The following is a 16,882-nucleotide window of genomic DNA, read 5'->3' as shown; positions in this document are numbered from 1 at the left end:
CGCCATCACACTGAGCGGCTACGGCGAGCAGGACGGCGACAGCAGGGCCACCATAGCAGCGCAGTCTTTTATTACTGTCATATTATTTTATTATAACGACCATGGAATATAGCGCTGCGGACTATTAGACGTCTCTGAACTGGTAAGTGACACCATTTTTTCGTTTCGCTTATCATTCTCGCTCCTGCCTCCCAAACCGATTGAATTACTTTGATTTTTTGCTTATTGCTTTTTTTTTGCTTTTCCCCAGGTGATATTATTATTGACGTTTTTGAACGTAAACGTGCTTAGCCCGATAGCTAGCTACGCCGCTCAGTTTGTATGGAAAGGCTAAGGCTGTTTGAATGTGATAACCGGTTTATATATGGTGGAATAAATATACACACATCCAGTATGTACAAGTGGGATGAAGAAACAGCACCCGAAGCTAATTAAACAAGTAGGTTATCCACCGTCACCGATGGAAACCGAGCCTCTGACATGCAGGGGGCTTCAAAGCATCTTGACGCATTCGTTTTTGATCCACTCCAGCTCGCTTGTTTACCATTCACCCCCCCTTCTCTCATCCTCAGCAGCAGCAGCAGCCTCTCCTCTCCATTGATGCTCAGTGAAGTCAGATGAAGGACATAACCTCACATGATTCAGTGGCTCTGTTTTCTGCCATGCTTTTCCTGTGTGTGCTTCAGGGAGAAGCCTGGTTGCTCTGCTTACTTTGAGGACCGGGCTGCATTCGTGCACGCAGTGCCATGCAGCTGTTCAAGTGTATTGGCTTCTTGTTAATGCCGATCCAACCAATCTCTGTCTCTTTCAGCGATTGGTTGGAAAGTCTTTTTTTCCTACTTTCCATCGGTGACTACTTTCACGTGTACCTGTGGATTTTAATGCTCTGTGCCGATGATGTTGTTTGCATTAAGGCTGATTTCTCCTTCCTTTACTTCAGTAATTGGGGTTAAACACTCATCACCTCTGTTTCCGTTTAAAACAATGATGGGCATCCCTACAATCTATTGACTTCAGACCATAAAACTGCATAGGCCATACCTACCCTGTGTTTTGATTGCAAAATGGGTGCAGTATATATATGTGTCATTAACAATTCTTAATGAATGACCCTTTATTTACAGAGTTGTAATCAATGTGTTTTTGGTGGCACTTGAAGGGAAAGTGCAGAAACTAGAGGGCCTTGTAATGTGTGTTTTTATTTCGTTTTTTAGAAGTACTATTATGGCCTGTTTTCAGAAAGGAAGCTTCCTCGGGTTTTGAGCATGCCAGCAGCTGGTGTGCAGCTCCTCCGCCTGCACTGAGTGCAAGATTTTTGCAGTAGGAGGAAGAAGCTGGGATGTGGTCTGCTGAGTTTAGGTTCTGCAGGTGCACTGTGTAAAGGCACAGTATATGCATCTGAGGACAGACGTATCTCCAGGATGATATCAGATATCCGCTCACAGCTAATAGTCTTGGAAACAGAGCGTTGGAACCAGAGTGCTTTCAGGTTTTTTTGCTGATCTAAATCATTACTGTAAATCAGCATAAATATTAGATTTTTACCAATTTTAAATTAATAATTTGTTTAACATGCCTGTCTTTGTAATAAAGTTCTAGATTGCAGATGTTGCCATCTGACTCGTCGCTGAGTTCAGGGCTGCTTTTTTTAATACTCTGTCTTATCTGAATCAGATGAGACATACACAGCGTCCCTGATGGAAGTCACTCATGTTTAGTGAGGCAGCTTTAAAGAGCTTGTTTTGCCAGGAGATCTGATCAGGCAGGTTATCACACAGAGGTGATCAGGTCAGGAAAACAGGAGAAGATGAGTGTTTGCAGTGAATTTTGCCAATAATAAACTGTGGATGACTGCAGTCATAGACTAGTGCTTTCACCTCAAGCTTCCAAAGATTGAAGATTAAATCCAAACTAGTGCAGAATTTCACACAGAAGTCGAATCTGTCTGCGGTGGACAGCGATGTGTGCAAAAGGAGACACACCCACATTTTGTTAAATGAAAAAAAGGGTAAAGCCCTGTTGTCGTCTTTGCACTGTATTTGGCTGCTTCTTCGGCAATTCAAGCAATTCATATTGTTTGTCCCATCAGTCTACATTAAATAATCCATAATATGAGTATGTTTTCATATCAAGTCAAGTCAAGTAGCTTTATTGTCATTTCACCTATGTGCAGTGGTACAGTACACAGTGAAACAAGACAGCATTTCTCCGAGACCATGGTTCTACATCTAACAGACAGTCAACACAGGACTACACAAAGTGCAAAGTGTGTAAAAATTGCAAAAAAAAAAAAAAAGTACAACAATGACAGTGGGTTGTGCAAAAAGACTGAGCAACTCTCCAAACTATGTCTGAAAAATGCAGTTTATTCAACACTTGCTTATGCATGCACCAAATTCCTGTCCAGCAAACCTCTCAGAGGCTGTTTGGGTGAAAACCCGGCTCAGTGAAGCGACACACACTTAGGGTTGCAACATGGCCCAATAGTGTTGATGTTTCTGTATTTATGCTGTGGTGATGCATGATTGTGATCAGATGACAGTGTCGTGAAAAGCTGGTGGAGTTTTTATCAGAAGCTTAATGTTTGATGAACGTGCTGCAAGTGACTATTTGTCTGTTTAATGGTGGTCACTAACCTACATTAATGCACAGAATGGTCACAGTGTGACATCTTCCAATCAAAAATTCATAGAAAATTTCATGATAATCTAGAAGTTTTTCAATTTTAGGAAATATTTTGGACACTGATTTTGTGTGCTTACAGAAATTGAGTGAAAGTACAGGCTTCAATTTTTGCAGCTCTTCATTGTAAAGTTTTGCACTGAACTACGGTTGAACTGAACAGCCTGCGAGAAGCAAGAAGCATTCACTGCTGTAGCAACCTAACCCTAATGTGCACATTATACTTTCTCCATCTGCAAGTGTGCTGGGATCCGCGTGACATAAATTTCATCAACAGACAGTAAAGGTGACCGCTCGGAAGTGGAATTCCGTGGGGAACTTAGATTACAATGCAACAAGGATGCGTGCAGCCCAGGGTGGGGCTGAGTAAAGAAGTATAACAGGAATGACTACCCGGCCATGGGGTCTCCAGCTGTCCATATCCACAGCAGAGTATAATGTAGGCTTGGCCTTTTTGGCATAAAAATGACTGAGATTCATAATTAACTACATTATAGCATTTAAGAATATCTGTTCTGAAGGAATCAAAGTACTGTAGGACCCGCGTACTGTAGGTACTCCTATATACACAACTGATCCCAGTTGGTAATTTTAGGCTCTTGATTTAGCTTAATTGCTGGAGGGTTAATTAACTGTGAGACAGCTATAGAGCCTAATTGGACTGCTCCTGTGGTGGTCTGAATCAAACACACCTATGAATTTAAGATCTCATTTCACACTTGAAGCATATCCACAGACACACCAGGAGACAAAACACAAATATTTATTGATCAGTTTTGTTCATTTTCTTCAGGGTCTAAAAAGTGAAACCAAAGTAAAAGTTCTTAAACCCATATTTTTTACAACATGTGGGGGGAGACTCCTTTCTGTTTAACTTGTGTGGAGTTCGATATACTTAAGTAAACACTTTCCCAAAGATTTAATGGACTCAGTCACTGTTTTCATATCATACTGTATAAAAGATGACGTTTATTTTATGCATTATGATAGTTATCAGAGTTAGAAAGAGGATTATCCTAGGATTGGTCTTGGAATAAGGACTAGATTGGTATGAGGCTGGTCAGTCAGAACTGGCCTCTTCTCATTATATCTAAGGACAGCAGAATCGCTGAATCACTGAATCATGATACCATAGTAATTCTGATGAATGTATCATAAGAGTATTGTATGGTAAGTTGCTCTATCATTGCAGATGAACCTGATAGTATGAAATTAGCCTGGGATTTGACCCACATAGGACCAGATTGAATGTCCCCTGATCAGTCAGTGTGACTGTCATTCACTTATGTGACTTTATTTATGCTGCTTGTTTCATGTATGGTGCAGTAATGATGCACTCTCATTCTGCTTAGTGTTCCCGTTCGAGGAGGGTGTTCGAGTGTCATCATTCCCTCTTATCCTTTTGGTTCCTGTCTGTGCCCAGTGTATTTGGCTAGATCCATTTTGAACAGATTTGGGGAGCTGACAGCATCAAGGCTAATGCTAATCCTCATCTTTGTGCAATCTTATGTAATCTTTAATCTCTTACTGCACAATTATACACTTTTCTGACAGAAAATAGACATTCTGGAAGACTTTTACCCTTAGTAGCTAAATTCTGCAGGATGGACCTGCAGATAATATTTATTTAGTAAAAAAGAAAAAAGTTGCTTCGTCAATTCAGTTCAATTCAATTCAATTTTATTTATATAGCGCCAAATCAAAACAAAAGTCGCCTCAAGGCTCTTTATATTGTATAGTATACTCTATAATAACAGATACAGAGAAAAACAATCATATGACTCCCTATGAGCAAGCACTTTGGCGACAGTGGGAAGGAAAAACTCCTTTTTAACAGGAAGAAACCTCTGGCAGAACCAGGCTCAGGGAGGGGCGGCCATCTGCTGCGACCGGTTGGGGTGAGTGTCTTGCGTCCCACAGATGGAGTTAAAGTTCAGCTGGCAGTGCTAATACTTGCTCTGGTTCAGTCAAGTGACACATTAACCAGTTTTCCACCTGCTGGAGATTCTGGTTATAGTGACCCTCCAGGCCCACTTCCACTGCTGCTGTTCAAGACAGTAGAGTTTTGAATTTGGGATGCAACAATCCAACTTATTTATGGATGAAACAAGATTAGGTTAAATAATTTTTTTAACATGTTGACAGAGGAGAAACTCGTGGTAGGACAGCTAAATGCTTCCATACTTAAGGAAATATTTTGCCCTCCATTAACAGATGTAGCAGCACAGCTGAGTGGCAAACCACTGCAGGACTTTGTGTCATCACATGGAGGTCAGATTGTTCAGGCTCACACAATTTTAGACAGCCGTTCATCTGTGCTCAACCTCACACCAATGAAATGTGTCTCTTTTCTCTTAGTTTCTTATTTATTTCTTTGCTCTGGTGGTTGGGTTGTGACGTGCTTGCAGGCTGAAATTATTGTCACGCATGAGTAAATGTTGATCCGTGTATGAATGCAGGCTCTGACTGAGCCAGTGGGGACACATGCTGACACATGGGAGCTGAGCTGTAGATCACACGATGGCCTCTGAATGCCTGCGCTCCCTCTAGGATGTCCCACATGATCCATCACTACAGCTACATTTCTTTCTCAGCTAATTAAAAACAGAGGCTATTCTGCTGCTTTTTTTGTCTCCCCAGTCCATCAGCTTCATTAAAGAATTAGGCATGTTTACGAGCCAAACATATTGCCACCAGGTCATCGTCGTAGCGATGTCAAGGGAGGAAACGATGTGTGAAAGCGATACACTGGCATGAAAAAGCTTGTCAAAACAGGGCCCGTGGAGATGTCCATCTTTGGGGTGTTTCTTCAAAGGAATTCAATTAGTGGGAGTTATTTGTCTTGCTTCAAGGACCCGCGGAATACAGGGATCCTATCACGCCGATTTCATCATGACAGTCCACTTCAACCTGCCACACTCTTTGTGTTTGCTCACAGGGTACTTAAAATGCACAAAGTCAGTCAGTGGTGCTTGAATGTGGCTTCATTTCCTCTGAAAAAAAACCTCACACTCGCTCGTTTACATCTGGAGTGCAGGCAAAGCATGAGAATTTGAGCAAGCATGGCTGCCTCTCATATCCTGCTCAACATTTTCCATTTTTAATCCCCCCCCCTTTTTTTTTTTCTTTTAATCTCTCCAATTCCATTTAGCTCTCAAGTCCATTTAGCCTTTATTCATGAGTTCAGCAGTGCACTGGAGCTCCTCGGTCTATATTTAAAAACCTCACTGCTGAATAAATCGAGCAGAAATCTTTTAATTCTGCCAGCCATCTCCCCAGTCCAGAGTTTTTACAGTGGAGCTGGAGCAGAGGAAAGACAGAGATATGTTCCTTTACCAGGCTTCAGCCATACACTAGCCTCTCAGCAGTTACGCAGAGATACAATTGACTGAATGAGTTACCCTCAGACTTTGTAACTGTGTAACTATTTTCAAGTGTTTTGTTGGAAAAAGAAAAAACATGGAAGAAATATTAGTGTCAGCATCAGCGTGTGCAGATCAGTCGTTACATAAAAGTCCGTTTTAAGCCAGTAAAAAGACGTGCAGAAACAGTTTGTGCACAAAAAGAAGGTAGAGAGAACTCAAGTAACCAATTCAAGCTATAATATTGGGTTTAACGTATTATTAGATGTGGCATGTTTATATTTTTGGATCTTAACATTTGTATTGGAATTTGTTTGCTTGCTTGCTCATTTTCTCAGAAATTATTTGTCAGAGAGCCAAAGTTGTATTTAAGACATGTCATCATTTCCTCTGACATCAGTGGAGAAACTTAATTATAAGCAGTGCGGGCTGTTTCTGTCATTAAACAGAATTTGTCTAATATTAGCTAATTAGCCAGCACCAACCCACATATCAACTAGCTTTCCAAGCCACAAAAATACAAAAACATACAGTCTATTAATTGTATGTTTTATAAAATATCACACCTATTAGTTTTTCTGTGTGTGTAGTTTTGCAGTAACCAAGGGACAGTTACATACATGGGAAAACTGCATATATTCAGCATATTTCTTATGTAATAAAATTCCAGATTTGCTCAAACGCTTAACAGGTTGTGCGGTGTTCATCATTTTACCACCACTAGTCTGCAGAGTTTTACAGGCCCCACACATATTTTAACTGGCATATCGAGAAACAAGCAAAGAGTCAGACAAAATAAAGCTCATTACTGCAGACCATATACTGCAGAGAAACTCTATCTGTAATAATGTATCAGCTGTAGTTATTAGGTTTAGTGGAGTAAATGCTATGCCACCCATCAGTTGGGATGGTTGCTGTCATCCTGCACAAAAGTTTGAACATTATTTTATTTATTTGTATAGCACCAAATTACAACAAAAGCCATCTCGAGGTGCTTGATATTGTAAGGTAAAGACCATACAATAATACAGAGAAAACCCCAACAATCCAACGACCCCCTATGAGAAAGCACTTGGTGAAAGTGGGAAGGAAAAACTCCCTTTTGACAGAAAGAAACCTCCAGCAGCAGCACGCTCAGGGAGGGACAGCTATCTGCTGCACCACTTGGTGATGATGGAAGAGAGCCAGATTAATAACAACTCATGATTAAATGCAGAGTTTTGTGTAAACGCATGTCAGACTAAGCTAGCAGGTGTCTGCATGCTGACAGCTTGTTCTTAAGTCAGCTGTGCTGATTGTGAGAGGATCGCTTTACTTCATGCTTAAGCTTGTTGAGTACGATGTTTCATATGACTCTTGTTGGCTTTTCACCTACTAAGGACTGGATTTGATTACAGCAGCTAGTGCTGCTGCTGTCAGCTCTACAATAAGACAGACAGAGAAGAAAGGGCTGCAGAGCTAGCATAAACTACACACTGTTGCTGGGTGTGTGACTTGATTTGAATCTGTTTTTATTTGCATATGTGCTTCTCAATATTTTTTATAGTCTGCACGTATCTATTTTTAGTCATAAACATACGTGCTACACAACCGAGCGCTGCAACACCGCCGTCACTTTTGTACAGTATTTTCCACGTCACAGCCTCTTTTTTTCTCTCTTTCCTCTTATACTGGTTTTTACTGCTATAATACTGACTGCAAGAACAAAGCTAGATGTTAGAGCCCTGTTCAGCCAGTGCGCCTGACAGGTGAGCTGTGATTGGTGGAAAAACCATCAGCTGCCCATCAACTTTCCCAGCATATGTTTTTACTGGTTCAGGGGCACATGGGCATCTTTCTTGCAGGAATTGTGTTAGACATTAAGCAAAGCAGAGAGTCTTGATGTAGTCAGCATCATGTATGCAGATATTTCGTCACAGCGGCTGCCTAAATGATCCAATGTGTCAGGCTGATTATGTGTAGTGAATGCATTCATTGGATTGGGTCAAGGAATGGCTTGCTGTAAATTCACAAGGACGGTGCTTCTCCACAGAGAGCGTTAGCATGAACATCTCCGAGCTCTTTCTCTGCCAGTCACAAGTAGCAATCATGTGGGCGTTGATCTTCCCCGCCGAAGCAACGATTGAGGCGCGTGATACATCTCGCTGTGCTTTATTATTTATTAATGATATGTTTATGGTGGTGGCGGGAGACTGATAACGAGTGTTTGTGTTTTGACTAAAACAAAAGTGCTTTCTGTACACACGCTAACGGCACTGAAAGTTTTCATGCATTATTAAGTTGCTGTGAATTTTCCCTGCTACGTCTAATGTCACGTGTAAGACAAAGGCTGGATTCTGTCTCAACAAAGCCTCACTGTGCCACATGTTGAAATCTGCATAGCAGAGAAGCAATTATGTTTTATGGTTTCTATGAATTTTAAATGCAAACTTTATGGTTTTGCTTTGTGCCCACAGATTTTCTGTCAGATTGCAGTGGACAAATGAATGTTTCTGTGTGGAAGCTTTTGTTTCTTAGCCTTTACCTTTGTCTTAGCAACTGTGACAAACTCCTCCATGGATGGAGGTTTTTATTGTAGCCAGTTTCCACCACTATATAGAGCCCCCTGATCCATGTGCTGTCCGTATTACGCTGTGGTCTACGTTTCACTGTGCAGCGTCATTTCTCTGCATTGCTGATGCAGCTGCAAGATGCTGACAAAGGAGATGATTGGTCACCCTGGCAGCAGCAGCAGTGCGCTGGCACACCAGCCCAAGGCCTACACCAGGCCCCCATTAAAGGGCTGTGATGTCGCCAAGGGATAGAGCTGCTGGCAGAGCAACAGAGCTTTATCTTCAGGACACCCTGACACATGTTAAATGAGTCCCACAGCTTTGAACCAGCATATGCCATACAGTTGTCCAGAATCTGATACGATTTTTATCATTTTTCAGATTCCCGTAGGAATAATGCACTATATTGCAATCGAAAGGATGTGAATCGTTTGTAATAAGATTTGCATCATAATGAGTCACATAGCTTAAGAAATGAGTGATTTGTCTATAGAGGCTGCGGCCAGGGTTGAAAAGTTCAATCTAAAGCTGAATCTTCCCTAAGCTGCCGTACACTGATGCTCCTCTAAGACCCCGACTGAAAGAGATATGAAACTGAGCAGCACTCCAGCTGAAACATGAAATGTTCAATTCACATTCAATTTTGTCGCCCGAACATAGGGTCCCATTTGTGTCCTCCAATCACACATCAGACAACCATGGATGTTTTGTATATCCACTCTCTCTCCTCTGCACATGTCCAAACCATCTCAGCTTTGCCTTTCTAATCAACCCGACTTGTTCCTCTCAGTCCATTCTGTCACCTCCAGCTTATCCTCCTGTCTTTTTATCTGTGCCTCTTTCTCTAAACCATACATCATAGCAGGTCTCACTACCTTCTTGAAAACCTTCCCTTTCACTGCTGCTGTGTGTATGCGCAGCTTCATTCACATATTTAATAAAAACATTCAATATCTCCTTTCTAACTATTTAAGATAAATAAATAATAATATGTTGATGCCTTTTTGCACTGCAGTTAGCAAGCAGCAGTCTGTGGGTCCTTGTTGAGCTCAGCATGGCAAGAGAATAAGTTCCGGTTAGAGCGATCCTCCAGGTCACAGGAGATCTCAAGGGCTAAATAAGGATTGCCATCAGCAGCAGCAGTGGAAGATGTTAGGAGTAGAAGTGCAGCATGACATCCATCTTTGAAAAGCAGCTGAGTGAAACTGAGAATTGACACAACAACAGCCAGGCCAGTGAGCCCACTATTAGGGAAAACATTAGCCCATGAGGTGATTATTCACAAGTAAATGAGTCACGGATGGTGGTGTTCTATCACAGTAAGAAAAAGCAATTCAAAAAATTGGTCAAGAGATATTCATAGTTAGGTGTAAGAGTCAGTTAGTCCTACAAATTATGCAAATTAAACCTAACCATACCCCTTAATGGTTCTTTGTGGCCTGTTAGTGACTTTACGGAGATCATTTTGGGTTGTTTCAGATACCATATCAACTTTATCTATACTGTACTAGAGTAGCTTTTCAGTTGAATATAATCTTACACTGGCTCTTGTTTTGCCTTTTCAGGCCATTCTCTTACATAGTGGAAGTATAACTGCAGCATTCCAAACCCCCCCTGGCATTAACATCAACATGGAGCGTCATGGCACACAGCTGGCTGAGCAGCTCCTCTAGGTATACTGTTTAGGCACCTTAGTAGTTTTTTGCCATATAGCGTATGTCCTGATAACACAAAATACAACGTCCTCCATATCACCCACTCTCTGTCTACCAGTCATTCTGGAGTTTCCCTCACTCTGTTGTCAGTGCGGTCTGTGGGAGTAAGATCAGTTGTTAATTCTCTCTTCTTATGAACACCCTCAGTTTTTTTTCTCACTTTAATCACCTGGCAAATCCTTCTCTGATGTAAGGATGCAGAAACCCAGAGGAGGAGGCCTAATGGGCTGTTAGGATAATGGTTCATTTTAATCCACTCTTCAACAGCGTATGCCAGTCAGACTCTCACTGGTGGTGCTGGTCAGTCCATCAAATTAAATCTCTGAGGGAAACATTTGAGATGTTGTAACGTGGTACGTCTTTACCATGAGTTGTATCAGAATGTTGGAGGACAAAACACACGCAGCTGAATATAAAATCACTGGTGAACTACCACACTGTCTGCAAGGTTGCTCCACATCCATGTAAAGGCTACAGCCTGCAGCTGTAAGCTTTGCCAATGCAGCTATTATTGAAATGGCAAAGTTCCCTACTTACCCTTTAGAGACTAGCCCTAGAATGAAACACAAGTGGGTGGCTGACAGCGAGCTTTATGTTCAACTATACAAGGCAGAAAGACAAAGTCGCCCACCACCACAGAAACTTCTTGGGTTCACTTACCAGCAGGGGTGCCTCCGGCTTGGCTAGGGTCCCCAAAGAATTGTGGCTTCCTCTATGTTTCCTCTCCTGCACTTGCACTTTTCTCCTGCTATAATTTGCTGGAGGAATCAAGGAAATATGGGAGGAAATGAGTCTCCAAAAGGTGCTATATTCAAGTGCTAGATGGAAAACTTGGACATCTGGGCTGTAACTCTTAACTTCTTGATTGTAACGTATGCATTTACCAATTTCGGACTCTGTATAGTAGCATATAAAGGTTACTATATAATTGAAAGAAACTCCTGCTATGAATTTAGTTATAAATTCAGATGAAATGTTGGTAGTTAAGGAATAGTTGGCATGGTCTCAATAAGACTGAAACTTATATTGCTTGGTAATATTTGACAAATAGAAGAACCAACTATATTAGTCATGAAGCTATTATTAATGTTATTGTGCTGTTATCAGAGAATAAGAAGATGCAGATCAAAGGGTCAGATATAGCTACACCTCTTATTATCTGTCTTGATATAGGGTTAGGTTAAAATATCAATACTACAGTCTGAATATCAGGAGAGCAAATCAATATGCTTTCAGATGTGTGGCTACATGTTGGTGACCTTTTCTGTCTTAAATCTGTCTAAAATAGAAGTACAGTGGAACCCCGGCTTACGAAGACCCCATTTAATGAAAAATTCAAGTTACAAATGCACTTAAAAGCAATATTTCTGCCCGTGGTACGACAAAATCCCCTCGTAACGAAATAGATAAAATAGAAAGTTTAAAAAAATTAAATTAAATTCTATAATGTTATGTACATGTACACGTACGTATGTATACTGGCATACGTATGCTGTCTTCAACCTCCGCCACCTCCTCCTCCACCAAGAACTTCGTCTTCAGCCAGCATCACCTCACTCAAAAGGCGATGGAAAAAGGTGCTTTGACTTACGAAAATTTTGACTTACAAAAGACCCTCTGGAACGAATTAATTTCGTAAGTCGGGGTTCCACTGTATACTAAATTAAGTATAGTACAGTTTCTACACTGCTTATACCCTAGGTGCACTGCACAGTGCATAAACATGAGTTCATGTTTGTAATTAGGATATTAATTTATTTGTATCATTGCTAAACTTAGATGCAAAGGGCTAACAACAGAAAGCAATGACCATGGCACGTGTTGGGTCGGGTTAGGAGTTTGGTAAGGAAGTGAAACCAGCGTGTGTCAGAAGTGAAGGGGTGCACTGAGGTCCAGCTGAACTGTGAATCACGTAACGCCACTCCACTCCAATAAAAACATGGAGCAGGAAATGAACAGATAAGAACACTTTCAGTATTCGGATGCTTTCTAAACAGGCAGCTGTTGTGTTTGGGTGCGTAGCTGTGTGTGGTTGCTGAGTTCGGGTGATGAGGACTGGAAGAATGTGAAAAGTTTTTAAAGGACAATAGTAGACTTGTGACCATTAATAGATGCGCATATGGAGCCGCTGTTGTCTGTGCTCACCCCGGATGAAGTACAAAAACAAAAACAGCACAAACCCTGATTTTTGTTCTCGTGCTCAGTACATACAGCGCATGTATTTCTGCCCTCTGTCCCTGAGTGGCAGCTCAGCACACTGAATCCGGATCCTGCTGCGTGTCCGGCCACTTTAGCGGCCCACTCATCTGTCCCGCTAGCCAAGTGGCAGCGAAGGAGCAGAATGACTGCTGTTGTGCCCCGGCCAGTCATGTGACAGCTTTCGTGTGGCTGAATGACTCCCCCCTGAATGACGGCCGGGTGGGCTGCAGCTGAAGGGAGAGAATCAGCTCTCTTTCTCTGGGGCCTCACATGCTCATGGTGAAGCCCGTCGCCCGTGGGTACACTGCAATTTTGTGCTGGTAAAGAAGACTTAAATCACAGGTTTCACTTACACACTAAGGTCATCGTGTGTATTTTGAGACTCCCTTATGTACAGATCACCCAAATTGGAAACACATTATTGCAGACAGTTGTGTTTCTAGGACAAGTTGAATTTACTGTTAGGTTTGTGACCTGCTGGTTTGTAGTCCGTAGGCGTACCGTGTTGCTGTTGACTGTGAAAACCTGAGACTTCACAGGAAAGAAAGTGTCAAACCATCATCCTGTTGTCCTCATATCTTTGTTTTCTCTCATTTCCTGTCTCTTCAGCTACTTCTTTTTCTCTTTTGTTATCTGCTAAGAAACAGAAACAGAGTAGCCAAAGCATCCACCTCAGTAACTCCACCCACACCTACACCATGCAGATGTTACACCAGGCTGTCCTCGATAAATATATACCTTTATACATTTTTGCACTTTATCTAGACAAATTCAAAAACTGCGCATGAAGGAATGCATCTTTTTCAGGTCATTTCCCATCATACCTTGTTTCGTGCTTATTGATCTTGAGCAGCTGACTATCACCAGAGAAACCACTCAGACATTCCGTGAAGGCCTAATTCAACCGACGACAGGAAGTGTTCATGTAAGAGACCCCCCAAAAAACCAACAACAGCAGCAGCACCGTTCAGCGTGGGCGTCTGCTGTTGCAGAACAAACAGTTGCATCACATCAGCAAAGCCCGCCTGCACTTGTAGCGTCACCGTTGATCCGCTCCAGCAATCAGTAAAGCCACAGAGGCAGATTAAATTAGATTAGCAGGACTGAGCTTTAAAGTCAGATCAGCAGCTAATGGCTTCTAACATATTTTGGCAGCAGCGACAGTGCATCTTTTGTAAATAAAGGGCAGTTAGGAGGCGCGCCATACAGTTAACCCCGGCCCTGCCGCCACACAATCACTCCTCTGTGTAATTCCGCTGTCAGTCAGAGATCTGGCAACCACTGCAAAGTTTATTCACGCCCGTGTGGAGATTAACTTGTGAAAAAAAGAAGAAGAAAAGTAGCGTGTCAGAAATGACAGAAGTGCACTTTTGCTCCCTGCACTTTTGAGTTAATAAATGAATGCAAGAAGAGCTTGGTGCTAGCATTGTAGATACAAAATAGGGCCTCTGTTTTCTTTTATAACCAGTGTGTGTGAGCAAAATACATGGGTTATTCTTTAAATACAGGTGGTAGGAAAGTACGCTGTGTTGAACTTAAATAAACGTCAGCAACCTCAAAACTATCTAATGTATCAAGACAAGTCAAAGATAGATCTGAGTATTGGATGTGGACCAGTCTGCGTGTGTGGGCATACATGGGCACGCTCCTCTCCTTATCATACCTGGGGACAATATGTGGCTAAGAGCAAAGAAAAAAGAAAATGCAAACAGAAAAACAAACAAACAAAAAGCTGCAAACAGACAGAAGAACAGAATAAAGTGAATTTGAATGATTGGAGGTGACAAGAAAGTCTAAAGCTGTTGTATTACATTTTTCACGTGTCTAACCTTTCCACTTATGGCTTCCATGGATGGTTGTTTTATTTAAATTTGACTTAAAAGATAAAAACTCATTTTAAATATTTTTAGGCTGAACGCCAGGAGTTTTCACAAAACTTACCAAAACCCATATTATAATACTTATTACCAGGTGGCACTGTCAGGTCACCCCACAAAGGTCTGGGCTTTGAATCCACCATCTGGCCAGGCCCTTTCTGTGTGGAGTTTGTGTCTGCATGTGCTCTCTCTGACTGCTCTGGCTTCTTCCCACAGTCCAAAGACATGCCTGAGCTTAGGTTAACTGAAGATGCAAAGTTGGCTGTAGCTATGAATGTGAACGGTTGTCTGTCTCTGTGTTTTGGCCTGTCCAAGGTATACCCTGGCTCTTGCTTTGTGCTGGCTGGGATTGACTTAGCCCCTCTGTGACGCTGGATTGGATAAATGGAAGAAAAGGGATGGACGGATAATCATCACTGAGTAAACTGTAGTCACTCACTTAGGAATAGTTCCGTGTCTTTGGAGTGCAGTTGAATGAGGTTCAGATCCACAAGCAGCACAGAAACTAAAAACATGAACTGCTGTAAAATGGATTTTGGACTGAACCTCCTTGGTCCTCCTTGAACAATGACATTGTACTAGAGTTGGAATGCGGTGCCCAACCCCAATGAATGAATCCGTTGTATTATTCTGTGTTAATTCTGTGGTAGATAAAACCTTTATATCCATCCATCTTCTTCCACTTATCCGGGCCTGGGTCGCGGGGGCAGCAGCCTAAGGAGAGAAGCCCAGACCTCCCTCTCCCCAGCCACCTCCTCTAGCTTGTCCAGAGGAACACCAAGGCATTCCTAGGCCAGCCGAGAGATTTAGTCTCTCCAGCGTGTCCCGGGTCTGCCCCGGGGCCTCCTCCCGATGGGACATGCCTGGAACACCTCACCCAGGAGGCATCCTTGTCAAATGCCCGAACCACCTCAACTGGCTCCTTTTGATGTGGAGGAGCAGCGGCTCTACTCTGAACCCCTCGCGCATGGCTGAAATCCTCACGCTATCTCTAAGGGAGAGGCCAGCCACCCATTTCCACCGCTTGTATCCGCGATCTCACTCTTTTTGTCACTACCCACAGCTTGTGACCATAGGTAAGGGTAGGGACGTAGATCGACCGGTAAATCAAGAGCCAAGAGCTTCGCTTTTACACTCAGCTCTCTCTTCACCATGACAGACCGGTACGGTACGGTGCACTGATGTCCAATACACACATACATAAATATATATATATGTATATATGTATATATGCCCCCTCCAGAGGCACAGTATATGTCCATACAGTAGTCAAACCATACTTTTGCGAGCATGTCTGCGGTCACAGCAGCCACTGCTGTTGTTATTTTACCTACCAGCAACCACCCTCATATTTTGCTTCCATGCACCAGATTTATGATTTATCCTATAATTTTTAGAAGTGGTCATGAATAATAGTTATCCAGGCTTCAGAACCTAACTCAATAAATGAACCAGCATCTGGTCAACACATAACAGAAAATCTAGCAAGTTGAATCTATGAAAAATGCAAACAGTAACACAATTTGACACTAAAATAGTATTTTTTGCACTAACAAAGTGATTCCCTGATAGCTATTAAGAGCTGAAAATCGTACATATGTGCTGTCTACAGCCATCTGTAAATGAGAAGAAGCAGAATTCCCTACTAGGGAAGGCAGGAGAACTATTCCGTTACAATACAGATTTTAAATATATCAAATATGGACTTTCAAGCTCTTTAGAACTGTACAACCTTTATTTTGCCCTATATTATACATGCTAAATTTAATAAACACATGGAATGCACCTATATAAAATAACTGCATAAAATATACCGAATTGAGAGGTGGCTGCACAGTACTGTAAGTGTGTTTTACTTTAGGTACTTTAATTTGGTTTTGTTGCAAAAGCTTCTGTTCAATAGAAAATAATTTCAGTAGCTTAAGCAGTGGCACTCTTTACATAATAACAGGGCACAGGAGCCTGAAAAATCATAGCCAATCCCTGGACGGCGATGCCTAAAAAGTCCAGAGCCTCCTCCTGTCTTGCTGGATCCACATGAAGAGTGAAGGTTTATTAGTCTGTGGACATAAATAGGCATGTAGAAAACTATAAATGTTATGTTTTCTACATAGCATTTATTTTCTCATTTCCTGTGCTCCCCACCCTGTGCTACCCCATTAAAAATTTCCCTCCTCCTCTGGGGCAGCTTGAAGCGCAGAACAAAAGTGGAAATCAAGTTGTAACTTGAAAAATGCAGTGAGAGCTACAAACACTAGGAAAGTTGCATTAGACTATATTATTATAAGCAACATTTTCTAATTCCAGCATCGTTCATGCTTAGAATGCAGTCAAGCCTCGTTCAGTGGCAGATGGCAGTGAGGCATGATGTCCTACATTTAGCAGCATCGTCTCATTTGCACCTGGACAAGTGAATGAATAGATTTCCAGAATGCACCTGCTGGAGAGGCAGTCAGAAATGGGGCCACCACACAGGCCTGTGATTAAAGCCAGCA

The 16,882-nt window shown here is 42.0% G+C and overlaps 1 protein-coding gene across 3 annotated transcripts in view; it reads left to right on the top strand.

Annotated features, from left to right (window-relative positions):
* fynb (FYN proto-oncogene, Src family tyrosine kinase b) overlaps window positions 1–16,882 on the top strand; it is a 79,610-nt gene continuing 62,728 nt past the window's right edge. For all 3 annotated transcript variants that reach the window (XM_031735956.2, XM_031735954.2, XM_031735955.2), the window contains exon 1: window positions 1–142. The gene's annotated coding sequence lies outside the window, so the exon portion shown is untranslated. The remainder of the gene's footprint in view (window positions 143–16,882) is intronic.

Source organism: Oreochromis aureus, linkage group 15 (genome assembly GCF_013358895.1).
Source record: "Oreochromis aureus strain Israel breed Guangdong linkage group 15, ZZ_aureus, whole genome shotgun sequence".
In the NCBI taxonomy this organism is placed as follows: domain Eukaryota; kingdom Metazoa; phylum Chordata; class Actinopteri; order Cichliformes; family Cichlidae; genus Oreochromis; species Oreochromis aureus.
The sequence above is the reverse complement of the archived record's forward strand: the minus strand, read 5'-3'. Positions and strand labels throughout refer to the sequence as shown.